Source organism: Microtus oregoni, unplaced genomic scaffold (assembly GCF_018167655.1).
Source record: "Microtus oregoni isolate MIOR12 unplaced genomic scaffold, Mior012 000040F_ref0000088, whole genome shotgun sequence".
Classification (NCBI taxonomy): Eukaryota; Metazoa; Chordata; class Mammalia; order Rodentia; family Cricetidae; genus Microtus; species Microtus oregoni.
The window spans coordinates 20,899,461-20,911,174 of NW_024543207.1; positions in this window are offsets into that span (position 1 = coordinate 20,899,461).

Sequence of the window (11,714 nt, forward strand, 5' to 3'; positions counted from 1 at the left end):
CATCATTTCCTGGAAGACTGGGGTCCTAGGAAGACTTTGCCTTTGCTTCTGTGGTATATATCTCCCGCCTTCTCTTCTAAGCAGTTTCAGACTTGGTAACTTTGCATTGAGGTCTTTCAGACATTTAAAGTAGATTTTGTGCTTGAGAAATAAAAGTTAGGTTTCATTCTTCTGCACATGAACATCTAGTTATCCCAGCACTATTTGTTCAAGATGCTGTCTTTTCTTCTGTGTACATATTTTGGATTCAGGTGACTGCCATGGCATGGGGTAACTCACCACTTTTGGTTGTATTTGAAGCCTGCTCCATAGGAGGGTACTTCATACTTGGTACTATAATCATAGTCAAAGACCTATTACAGAGGAGGTCATGGGCCCTAGGGAGAACCTGATATTGTTATTTTTTAAATATTCATGTTGTCAAATTGCCTTTCAAATATTTCTGTTTATATCCATAGAAATGAGTTATTCTCATCCTTGGCCAGAGAAGCCTTCTCTTTGCAGTAGACAGTAGTCCATGAAGAAACTCAAGACTATTCAGACACAAAAGGTATTTAGCCATAAAAAGCGCACACAAACACACACACACACACACACACAAAATCTTTCCAAGGTTAAGAGAGTATCATGGAAAAGAGAGGGAAAGAATCTAAGATCTGGATGGGGTAAGAATTGTGTAATTCTATCTTTTGGATATGGCATATCTATTATCCTCACGAACTCATGACAGCTGTTACCTACACAGATCCAGCCAACCAAAATTCCAGAATAGATTTTTTAAATGCACTCCAGACCCCAGTCCTTCCTGAGGAGGTGCTGGCAGTGGATGGCTGCTGAGGGATTTGCGGGGGGGGGGGACTCATTCTTTGATGCTGTAGCCACAAGTAGGTTTCATTCTCCTGTGAATGGCCCCACACCGTGCATATAAGGACATCATTAGTGGGGCCTGGTGGATCATCACTCATCCGTTGGGAAGTAGACAGGATGGGGGGGTACAAGAGAAGCTGGAGGGAAAGGAGGGTAGACATGATTATATCTCATTGTATATAATGAAAGACTCTCAAGGAATAAGATGTTATAATAAAATTGTAAAAAGAAAATTCTACAGAAATAGGTCCCTACAACTTCTGCAAAGAACTTTAGTGTTAGTAACTGTGCTGGCTAGTTTTGTGTTCACTTGGCACAAACCAAAGTCATCTGAGAGGAAGGAGCCTCTATTAAGAAAATGTCTCCATAAGATCCAGCTGTAGGCAAGCCTGTGGGGCATTTTCTTGTCAGTCAGTGATTGATGTAAAAGGATTTAGCCCATTATGGGTGCATCCCTGGTGGGCAGGCAATCCTTGGTTCTGTAAAAAAGCAGACTGAGCAGGCCATGAGGAGCAAGCCAGTAAGAAAAACTCTTTTATCTCCTTCTTCTGCATCTGCTCTTGCCTCCAGGTTCCTGCCCTTCTTGAGTTCCTGCCCTGACTTCCTTCCAAGGTTAAGGATGATGTGAAAGTATAAGCCAAATAACCCCTTTCCTCCTCAAGTTACTTTGGGCCATGTGTTTCATAACAGCCATAGTAAACCCTAACTCGGACTGTTACCCTTACCCATAATCCCTTCTCTACTCTGCCCTCCCAATCTAGTCCATATAACCCATTCCTTTCGTCCTTCATACCCACTGAATTTTTTTTTAAATAAAAAATGTTGGGTGCCTGTAGTTGTGTAGACTTAAATTTGGGTCTTCCACCAAGTTTTACGGGTCCACATGTCTGATTTTGTAACAGTGCCATGTCATTTTTATTGCTAATGCTCTGTGATTCAACTTAAGATCAGTCTGGTGATGCCTTCACATCCATTAGTGGTTTGCCTATTCAGGAGTTTTTGCAACCATTTGACCATAAGATTATTATTATTATTATTGTCTAAACAGAACAGCATGGAAGTGTTGATCAGGATCGCACTAAATCTTCACAGTGCTGTTTGTAAGATGGTCATTTTTCATGGTATTAAGTCTTCCAGTTCATGAACATAGAAGGATATTCACATGTCTTCTCCACTTTCTTTTTTCCCTGTAGTTTTAAAGTTTTCATTTCAATGATCCCATATCTATTTGCTTAGGTTCACTCTAGTGTGTTACTTTTTCTGCTATCGTGAATGGGAATGTTTCTCTGATTTCTTTCCTGGAGTGCTTTTCACTGATGTGTAGAATGGGTGCTGTTTTTTGTATGTTAATTTTGCATCTTGTTGAAAATATTAAGTAGCACTAAGAATTTTTGGATGGAGTCAGTAGGGTCTCTCTTATGCATAGTAGCATTTTATAATCTGCATATATACTGTATTTTACTTCTTTCCCTATCTGTTTCCCCCTTTTTCCCATCTCTTGTGTGATGGCTTTAGCTATGATTCCAAGCATTCGTACTGAATAGGAAGGGAGACAGAAGACACTAAGAGAGAAAAATGTAGGACATACAGACCATTGAGTTTATTCAGATATAAAAAAATTAAAAATTATGAAAATTTCAGGTAGATGGATTTAATCAGAAAATACTAAATTTCCAGGTGATGGTGGCATTGGCCTTTAATCCTGGTACTTGGGAGGCAGAGGCAGGCAGATCTTTGTGAGTTCGGGGACAGCCTGGTCTACAGTGTGAGTTCCAGGACAGTCAGGACTGTTACACAGAAAAACCCTGTCTCAACAAACAAACACTCAAAGAAAAAACAGAAAAGAAAAGAAAAGAAAATACTATATTGTATGATGATGTAGCCCAGACATGGGGCAAGGGGATCATTTTCCCACACATTCATCAATCTTAGATTTAAATCTATAATTTCATGATCTACTTAGAATTCCTGTATAATCCAGGAAATCAGAAATAAAGCTTTGAGAAGCTTATAACGTAAGGAATATCGGATAGTAGCTGCAAGTTGTTGAAACAAAAAGGAAGAAGTAGGGTAGGGGTGGAAATGTTTAACCTGGGACAGAATGGGAGAAAGGGGAGACAAAGGGTTTGAGGGGGGGTTGAAAAAGTGAAGAATGAATAACAGAGCCATATGAAAGCCTACTGTCTTGTACCTAAATAAAAATATATAAATTATATATAAGCACATATATATGTGCATGCGCTGTATACACACACATGCATACATATAAAGTTTTAAGGTAGATACTCTGCTTAGGTGGAGAAATCTGTTCCCAGAAACTCAGAAACTTTGGGATGTATATGTGTGTATGGATAGGCCAATTGTAGGGTACTTCCTAATGAATTGCTGCTCAAAGATGTCCCAACACCCTGCCACACACCAAACAAGCTTTTGTCATTTTATTTGGTTGCCCTCCACAGCTCGATGATAAGATCCCATTGATAAAGAAGCTGCACATTACTTACAAGAGACAAAGAAACTGACTGAATTGGCAGCTTTCCTTTGTCCGGACCAATTTTCACAGCTCTGCAGGCTGCTGAAGGAGAAGAGACCCCAGTGATTTTAACCAGCTGTGCGTCAGTAAATTGTATGACCCATGAGGCTGACCCACCAAACACAATGGGACCAACTTATGCAATAGTGGCATTACATTTAGGGGTGTAACCAACTGTTCCTTGCTTGAATATGAGACCTCCTCCACAGGAAAGAAGCCAAGTCCTGTACTTGAACCTGTTCCAGAACTTATGGTGATGGATATTATAGGCCCTGAGTGGGGGGCACTAAATAATATCTTCTATATATTCCTGTTGATGCTTGTAGATCGACACTACTCATAGCCTTAGTCAAAGAAGCTTTGCTGTACAGTGGACAAGGATGATGCAGAGTCATAGCTGCAGAAGGGGCTAAGAAAATGGTTTAGTCCTGAAATAGTCATTTAGACCACCTCTCTAAGACTTAGGGAACATTGTGGAGAGGCAATGGAAAAAAGAGGAAAAAGCAAAAAAGAAGGAGAAAAGCAGGGAATTTAGATTTTCTTGGTAGGGCATAGCCATTGTGATCACCAGCTCCCAGCAGCAGTGGATACCTGCACTGGCTGCACAAGAATGGGGCAGCTATAGACGCACACAGACAGAGATGGGGCTGAGCCGTCTCCATCCCTCACTGCGAGACTGTTCGCTACTGATAGATTTAAAGACTGGGAGGTCGTTGTCTTAGGTGGAGTTTGCACTGCTGACCACACATGGCCCTGAGTAAACCACAACCAAAGTCATGAATCTAGAAAAGAACTGGCAGGGTGGGAACTGGCAGAATTAACAGTGATGGGACAGAAATAATCAAAATGCATAATATACATGCATAAATTACAAAATAAAATTAATCAATAAAAATTCATTGATATTTGAAGAGTAAAGGCAAATGCATAATATACATGCATAAATTACAAAATAGAATTAATCAATAAAAATCCATTGATATTTGAAGAGTAAAGGCAAAAAATAAAAGAGCAAAAAGCACCTCCTGTATTTGATTAAAAATGTATTATAACTACTGACAGAATAGATATTTTTAACTCACAAAATAGTAATCCCAAGATGTTAGCATAACTGTTATCCAAAACCCCCAAATGGCAAAAAAAAAAAATCCAGACAGAGCAAAACAACAAAATATATCTAATTTCCATTCAGCTTTTTAATATACATACATGATTCTAAGCACTGTGATTTCATGAGCTCCTTTGATTCTGTTACCCCCAGAGGGAGATTATGTTTTCATCTCCAGGTTACATGCAGGCACCCAAAGCAGAGTGTCTGAATAATTTGTCAATTCTTCATGATCATTTGAATGCTTTGTCAATGTTCTGCTGTTTGAATTCACTGTCAGTTATCTAATAGTTTAAATAGTATGTTCAAGATGTATGCAACATAAAGGGAACGTTTTCTGAATCTGACTTCATCACCATTTATAGCTTTTACAGTACATAACATAAATTTAAAATACAAGAAAGGTACTTAGAATATACATGTCTGGCTAAGAAAAAAGAGAATTATAAAGAGGAACCATTGGAAGAGCAGCGAGTGTAAAGCAGACAGATGCACACAGCTGCAGGTGGCGGAAGGGGACCTTACAGACATAAGTAGATGTCGAAGGCCATCGATCGATGGGAACTAGCATCTTACTGTGGTCATGTGAAGTTATTTCTAATGTCTAACCACAAACTGCCTAGAGAACCCCAGTCTGTGTCGGCTGAAGAGCCTATGAGCATGCTCACTTTGAGACAAAACTGGGCAATGTAGTCGAGGGAAATAGAAGCTGACTGTCGCTTGGCAAAGCTTCTGTCAGGGACATGTTTACAGGGACTCTTCCACAGTGCACGACTGATGGTGTTCCCATGAAAAGAATTGTAAAATCTATTACCTATTAATGGTCCCTATGCTGTACATGCAACTAAAAGGAAGCCATTTCCACTATGATATAGTTTTTTACAAAATAAATAGTTAATTTATTGAAACATGTCTAATAAAATATCATATGAAACAACCGTTATCCATATATACATATGGACAGGACCAGAGAAATGGCTTAGTGGAAAAGGTGCTTGCTTCCCAGGCTGACATTCTTACCTTACTCCTTGGGACCCTCGTGATGGCAGGAGAAAGCTGAATCCTGAAAGGTGACCTCTCATCTCCTTATTCACATATGCAATAAGCAAAACAAATATAATTTAATGATATATATGAATAATTACCATGAATCTCAAAAACACGCAGTTTCTCCTAACCCAGGAATTTATTTTTCTGCTACAGAAATCACACCAATCATTGATTTTTATGGAAATAGACTCTCTACCCTTGAAGTCACACATTTTAAATTCCTTGTGCTTTCAGGGGTCAAGGGCAGAAGTTTACAGTGCCCAACAATCTTTTGGCAAATTAAGCGGCACAGTCCACAAAGCAGAAACTGCTGACTTATCTCTCGTATGTGCCCTGGTATTGATCACCCCAAGAAGCCTGTGGGAGCTAAGTTTTCTGTCTCTGATATCAGGCAGAACAGGCTGCTAAGACACATATCAGGATACTCACAATCACCACATCGATCCTCGCTGTCGAAAATAGAGAAGGGAAGAAAACCAACTCACTGAAAAATCAATTTTACTCACATGTTAAATTTATAAAATAAATTTTATTTACACAGACAGACGGACAGAAGAACAGGGAGTGCTACAGCACTTGCTGCCTGCTCTTTGTGGTCATGGTAAAGTCGACATGATCTGTGCTGGTTTTTATTGAAGCTGTGTTTTCACAAGAAGACCTGTATTTATCAGGTCAGGCCACTGTGGACTATGTGGCTTATACAGCAAACATGTATTGAACACAGCCTGGACACCAGAAGCCCAAGGTCAGGTGTGGCACGTTCTTGGATGTGGTGAGACACTGGTCTTCTGTATCTTCTAGGGCATGGGCATCATCAATGAGACTCCACCCTCTGTATCTCATGGAGTCCAATTGTCCCCTATACGCCTACCCAATCACACTGGGGACTAGGGTTTCAGCATACAAATTTGGGGGATATTAACACTTACTTTACAGTAAGGCCCCAGAAGGATGCTTTCTAGGCAGAAGTATAGGATTGCAATCAGTAAGATCACTAAATAACTAAATAATTACCCATGCCTGTTGGTTTTATTTGCTCCAGGAAAACCCATCATGGATCAACACATACTCCTTCTAACTTTTTCTTGGCCCAGATACTGGAACCCACTAGTACAGTCTGTGCCATGTAGTAACATCTGGGTCAGTGACAGAAGGAATATAAAATTAAATCTATGTACTCATGAAGAAACAGCCCTCTTCTTAAGAGAAATAGCTCTTTTTCTAAGGGGCTTTTATTTCCTTAGAGGATTTTAAACTGAAGAATAATCCCTCATAGTAACATTGAAGATTGGGAATTATTACACACTCACTAGTAAAGCAGGAAATGAATAAAACGGAGATGAGAATATCTGGTATAGACGGGAAACAGTAGAATGATAAGTCTAAATACAGCCACAATAAGACATGATTAGTATAAACAGTCCTCATCTGTAAATAAAAGACAGGAACTATAAAACTAAATTTAAAAAGCAGCAATCAGATATGTGTTGTCATGGATATCTTGGTTTGAATATAATTGGCCTCCATGCTAGCATAGGGAGTGGCACTAGGGAGTGGCGGCTTTGTTGGAGTGAATACCTCCTTGTCAGAGAAAGTGTATCTGTGTGGGGTGGGCTTTGGGTTTCCTGTGCTCAGACTATCTCCCAGTGTCTCGGCCTACTTCCTGTTGCCTGCAAGATGTCGGACCTTCAGTTACTCCTCCAGCACCATGTCTACTTGCATGTTGCCATGCTCCCCACCATGATGATAATGGATTGAATCTCTGAAACTGCTAGTGAGGCCCCTCAATTAAATGTTTTCCTTATAAGAATTGCCATGGTCATGGTGTCTCTTTACAGCAATAGAAACCCTAAGTAAGAAAATGGGGAATTGGTATGGGAAGTCCTACTGTATATGTGTTGTTTTATTAGTTAATGAATTAAAAAAGCTGTTTTGGCCTGTAATAGGGCAGAATAGGGCTAGGCAGGGAAAACTAAACTGATTGCTGGGAGAAAGAAGGCAGAGTCGGGAGAAGCCATGTAGCTGCTGCTAGGGTCCATGTCTGTAAGGGATTGTTTTGACTGTCAATTGCAGTTGGAAAACTCACCCTGAATATGGGCAGCATTATTTTGCAGTCATGGGCTCACCATGTTAAGAGTAGAGAAAGCTGACTGAGCATAAGCTCAATCAATCAAGGGTGTGCTCTTGACTGTTGATGTGATGTCACCAGCTACTGAAGACCCTGATGTGACATTCCTAAAATTATGGAATGTGACCTGGAATTGTAAGTCAAATAAACCCTTCCTCTCCAAATTTGCTTTTAGACAGAGTATTTATATCACAGGAATAGAAATGAAGCTAGAAGAGATTTAAATGTCACATTTACCAAGTTTCTTTCTCATATCATAAATAAGAACATCAAAAACCCTTTCAGAGGAAACCAGAGTCAGAAAAATAAAGGCACAACTCACTGTTTTCCCTTCACTATCTGTATTTTGCTTTTTATGAAGAAAGTCAGCAACTAGAAAGTAGAATCTGAATTCTCAACCTGCCGACCCATTTTCTAATCAATCAACTATGGAAGGCTATACTCCCCTGCCATAGGAAGAGCATCCTCCGGCTCTGCCACTCTTCTTCCCAGTGCAATACCCTGCTCTTCTTCATGGTACAACACCCTTCTCTTCTTCATGGTACAACACCCTGCTCTTCTTCATGGTACAACATCCTGCTCTTCTTCCCGGTGCAACAGCAAGCACTCTCTGAGACCTCCAATGTCCCCGACACACAGCTGGTTTGTCTAGCCTCAGACATGGCTGTCCTGAGAATTGGCAATGGATCCTGACGCCAGGTCAGACACAGTGTTTTCTGTCCCCAAGCTTTGTTTTGTTGCTTTTGCTCCTGTGAGCCCATGTATCACATCCAAGTATGCAAATGTTTTGGATTTCTGACAAGCTGGGACCCTGTGTGGTACAAATGAGAACATCCTCTCACTTGAAGCTCTCTGTTCATCGTCAGAGGCCTGCAGAGGAGCTGATGCCAGTGATGAAACAGAGGCTCTATGCAGAGCTCATTATCATGGTAGAAGCTTCCAGAAACTGTAATTTTCCCTTTAAAATCTTTTACCATTCTTTACTGCCATTGTTTAGTCTCTCCCGGAGGACCAGAGCTGACTCCCTGGTGAAGAGCACATTTGGCTATTGAATCAGGGAGTCAGATAAGGTTCATTTCATGTGAAAAAAAAATGTAATTTCCAGCAAGATTTTCACAGAAATTGCTTGAATTAAGCCAACACTGTGTAACTTACATGTGAGCAAATTACATCCCTGTTCTACAAGTGTATATTTGAATACTACTTATTTCATTCTATATAGCAAGTGCTCAATTTGTAAATTAATGAATACTTCTAAATGTAATTCTATTTTCTATCATCTATCTACCCATCACCTATTATTTATCATCCATATATTATCTACTTATCAGTATGTATCAATCATGTATTTATCACCTATCATTTAAATACCATCTATCAATCATCATCCTATCCTCATCTATCTACCTACATACAGGTTTGTGAGACCTTGCCCAAGGAAAAAAACCCGCCTTAATAAAAACAAGAGGACTCCTGAGGAAGGACATTCAATGTTATCATTTGTTAATATACACATATGTACATACACAGGAACATATTCATACCTGTAGGCAGACAAACACATGGGTGTGTGCACACAAAGAGTATTCTTAAGCTCAAAGTACTTTGGCTCATTAGTTCTTAGAAGAATAATAGATTCAACCAAAGATTATCAGAAGGCCTCAGCATCACCTCTCTGATTGGAGAACACTACTTGGGAGGCCAGGGCCATATCTCCAGAGGCAACTGCAACAGCTGATATGCCTATCTCCTTAGTAAATGAGGGAAGGCATATTTCCACTTATATCAACCTTGAAAAGAGTGAAGACAGTCATTAGAAGTCAGCTTCTCTTACTTTTTAAAATAATTGCTTATATTTTTTATTTATGTTTGTGCATGCCTTGTGAGTACAGGTTCCTGGAGAGGTCAAAAAGGACATTGTTTTTTTTTTTTTTTTCTGGAGCTGGAGTTACATGCGGTTGGGAGCCACCTGAGTTGGATGCTGGGAGCAGAACACAAGTTCTGTGCAAGAGGATGCTCTTAACTGCTGAGTCATCCTTCCACCCAAATCTTAATTTAAAAATATGGTTCTGTCAACTCTATGCTGACCTACCAGCTTTTTGTGTACAAGTACATATGATATTCTGAAGCTTTCATTTTTCCAACACAAGGCTTTGTGTTAATCCTGCACTTTCCTTTGTGATTGCTCTTCCATGCTGTCCTTGAAGGGAACCTGTTGTGCTCTGTCTTTTTAATAACCATCAGCATCTTCTCATGTTCACATTCACTGAAAGGAGACCAGGCTTCCCAAGGACTGAGAAGTTTGCTCATGACCGTGTCAATGGCTTGAGAATGTTGAACAGTGAACATTTCATCTGAACAACATCAAAACTTCTTAAACGTGGAACATCTAAAAACTGATTTTATTTCTGTGCCAGATGCCTCCACCCCAGCAAAGACCCCCCCCCCCCCCAATAAACTGCTTACTTATGTGAGAAATTCCCAATTCTTTCTCTCTCACTGCCTGGCCACTGAGTCTCAAGACTTTCTGGTTTCCAGAATGCCTGAGGTTCTGTCTAGTTCTTTATCTGAGGTCACCCTCTGTAATAGTTTGAATGTTATTAGACTCCATAATCTATAGGAAGTGACTCAGTTATGAAATATGGTTTTGTTAGCCTGAGTAAGGCATTTTGGAGGAAGTGTGTCACTGTAGAGGTGGGCTTTGAGAATTCCTTTGCTCATTCTGCCCATGGTGCTGCACAGTACTTCAGTCCACTTCCTGTTTCCTTCTGATCAATATGTGGCCCTGTGTCTGTCTGCACGCTGCCATGCGCCCTGTTATGATGACAATGGACTGAACCTCTGAAACTGTAAGTGAGCCACCTCAATGAAATGTGTCCTTTATAAGAGTTACCCTGGTCATAGTGTCTTTAACAGCAATAGAAACCCTAACTAAGACACCTTTGAATTTCACAGCACTGTCAAGACTCCATCTGGAGTCCATGGAGCTAAGAGAACAAACTCACAGCAGGGGACCTGCTAACTGGCTGAATGCCCCATGGCCTCTCTGCTGCTCACTTGCAGATGGGCCAGCTCCTGAATGAGCATCATGGAAGAACAGAGAAGTAAAGCCATTCCAAACCAGGACAAAGGTCACAACTTTGTCACGGCCTGCTTTTACTAACACACACAATACACATTAAATAATCAACAAATTTATCACAGCACCAGGATCCCTCCATTAGGTCCTCCCAGACACTACAGAGAACCTCAAACCATATGTGTTATATCTTTTGTACAGCCACACGATACAAGAACAAGCTAGAACACACACAGGGAAGAAAGAGCAGAGAGACACTTTGAACATTTATTTCAAAGTTTTTAATCGTAGTTTTTAAAAGCCAATTTTCAAACTTTTGAATACATTTGTACAAACCAATGTTCTATTTAACAGTGGAGATGGTTAATACTGTTTAATAACTTGACAGGATCTAGAATCCCTGAGACAAGGCTCTGGTCATGTTTCTAAGGGATTTTCTAGATTTACCATGATCAGAAGACCCACCACACCTGTGTACCATATCCAGGAAAAAAAAGAGCAAAAGAGCTAGCTGAGCACTGGCGTCCAGCTATGTTTCCTGGTGATGGTTGTAATGTGACCAGCAGCCTCATGTTCTTGAGGCCTGTGAGCCAAAATAAACCTCTTCTCCTTAAGCTGTGTTTTTTTTTTCAGCTATTTTACCATAGCATGAGAAAAGTAAATAATACAACAACCATAAAGGATCTGGGAAGAAGAAAAAAAAAGAAGGAAACTCATTTGTAACAATTTGTCAAATCAAGCAACAAATTTAGTCATCAAAAATTGGAAGGGCCAAAAGATATGGCTCACTGGGCAGGAGCATGGGCTGCTCTTCCAGAGATCCTCAGATTGCATCTGAGCACCCACGTCAGACAGTTCACCATCTCCTGTACCCTCAGATTCAGAAGATCTTAAACCATCTTCTTCTCTGTGCAATGCCTGCACTCCTACTACATAAACATAGACATAC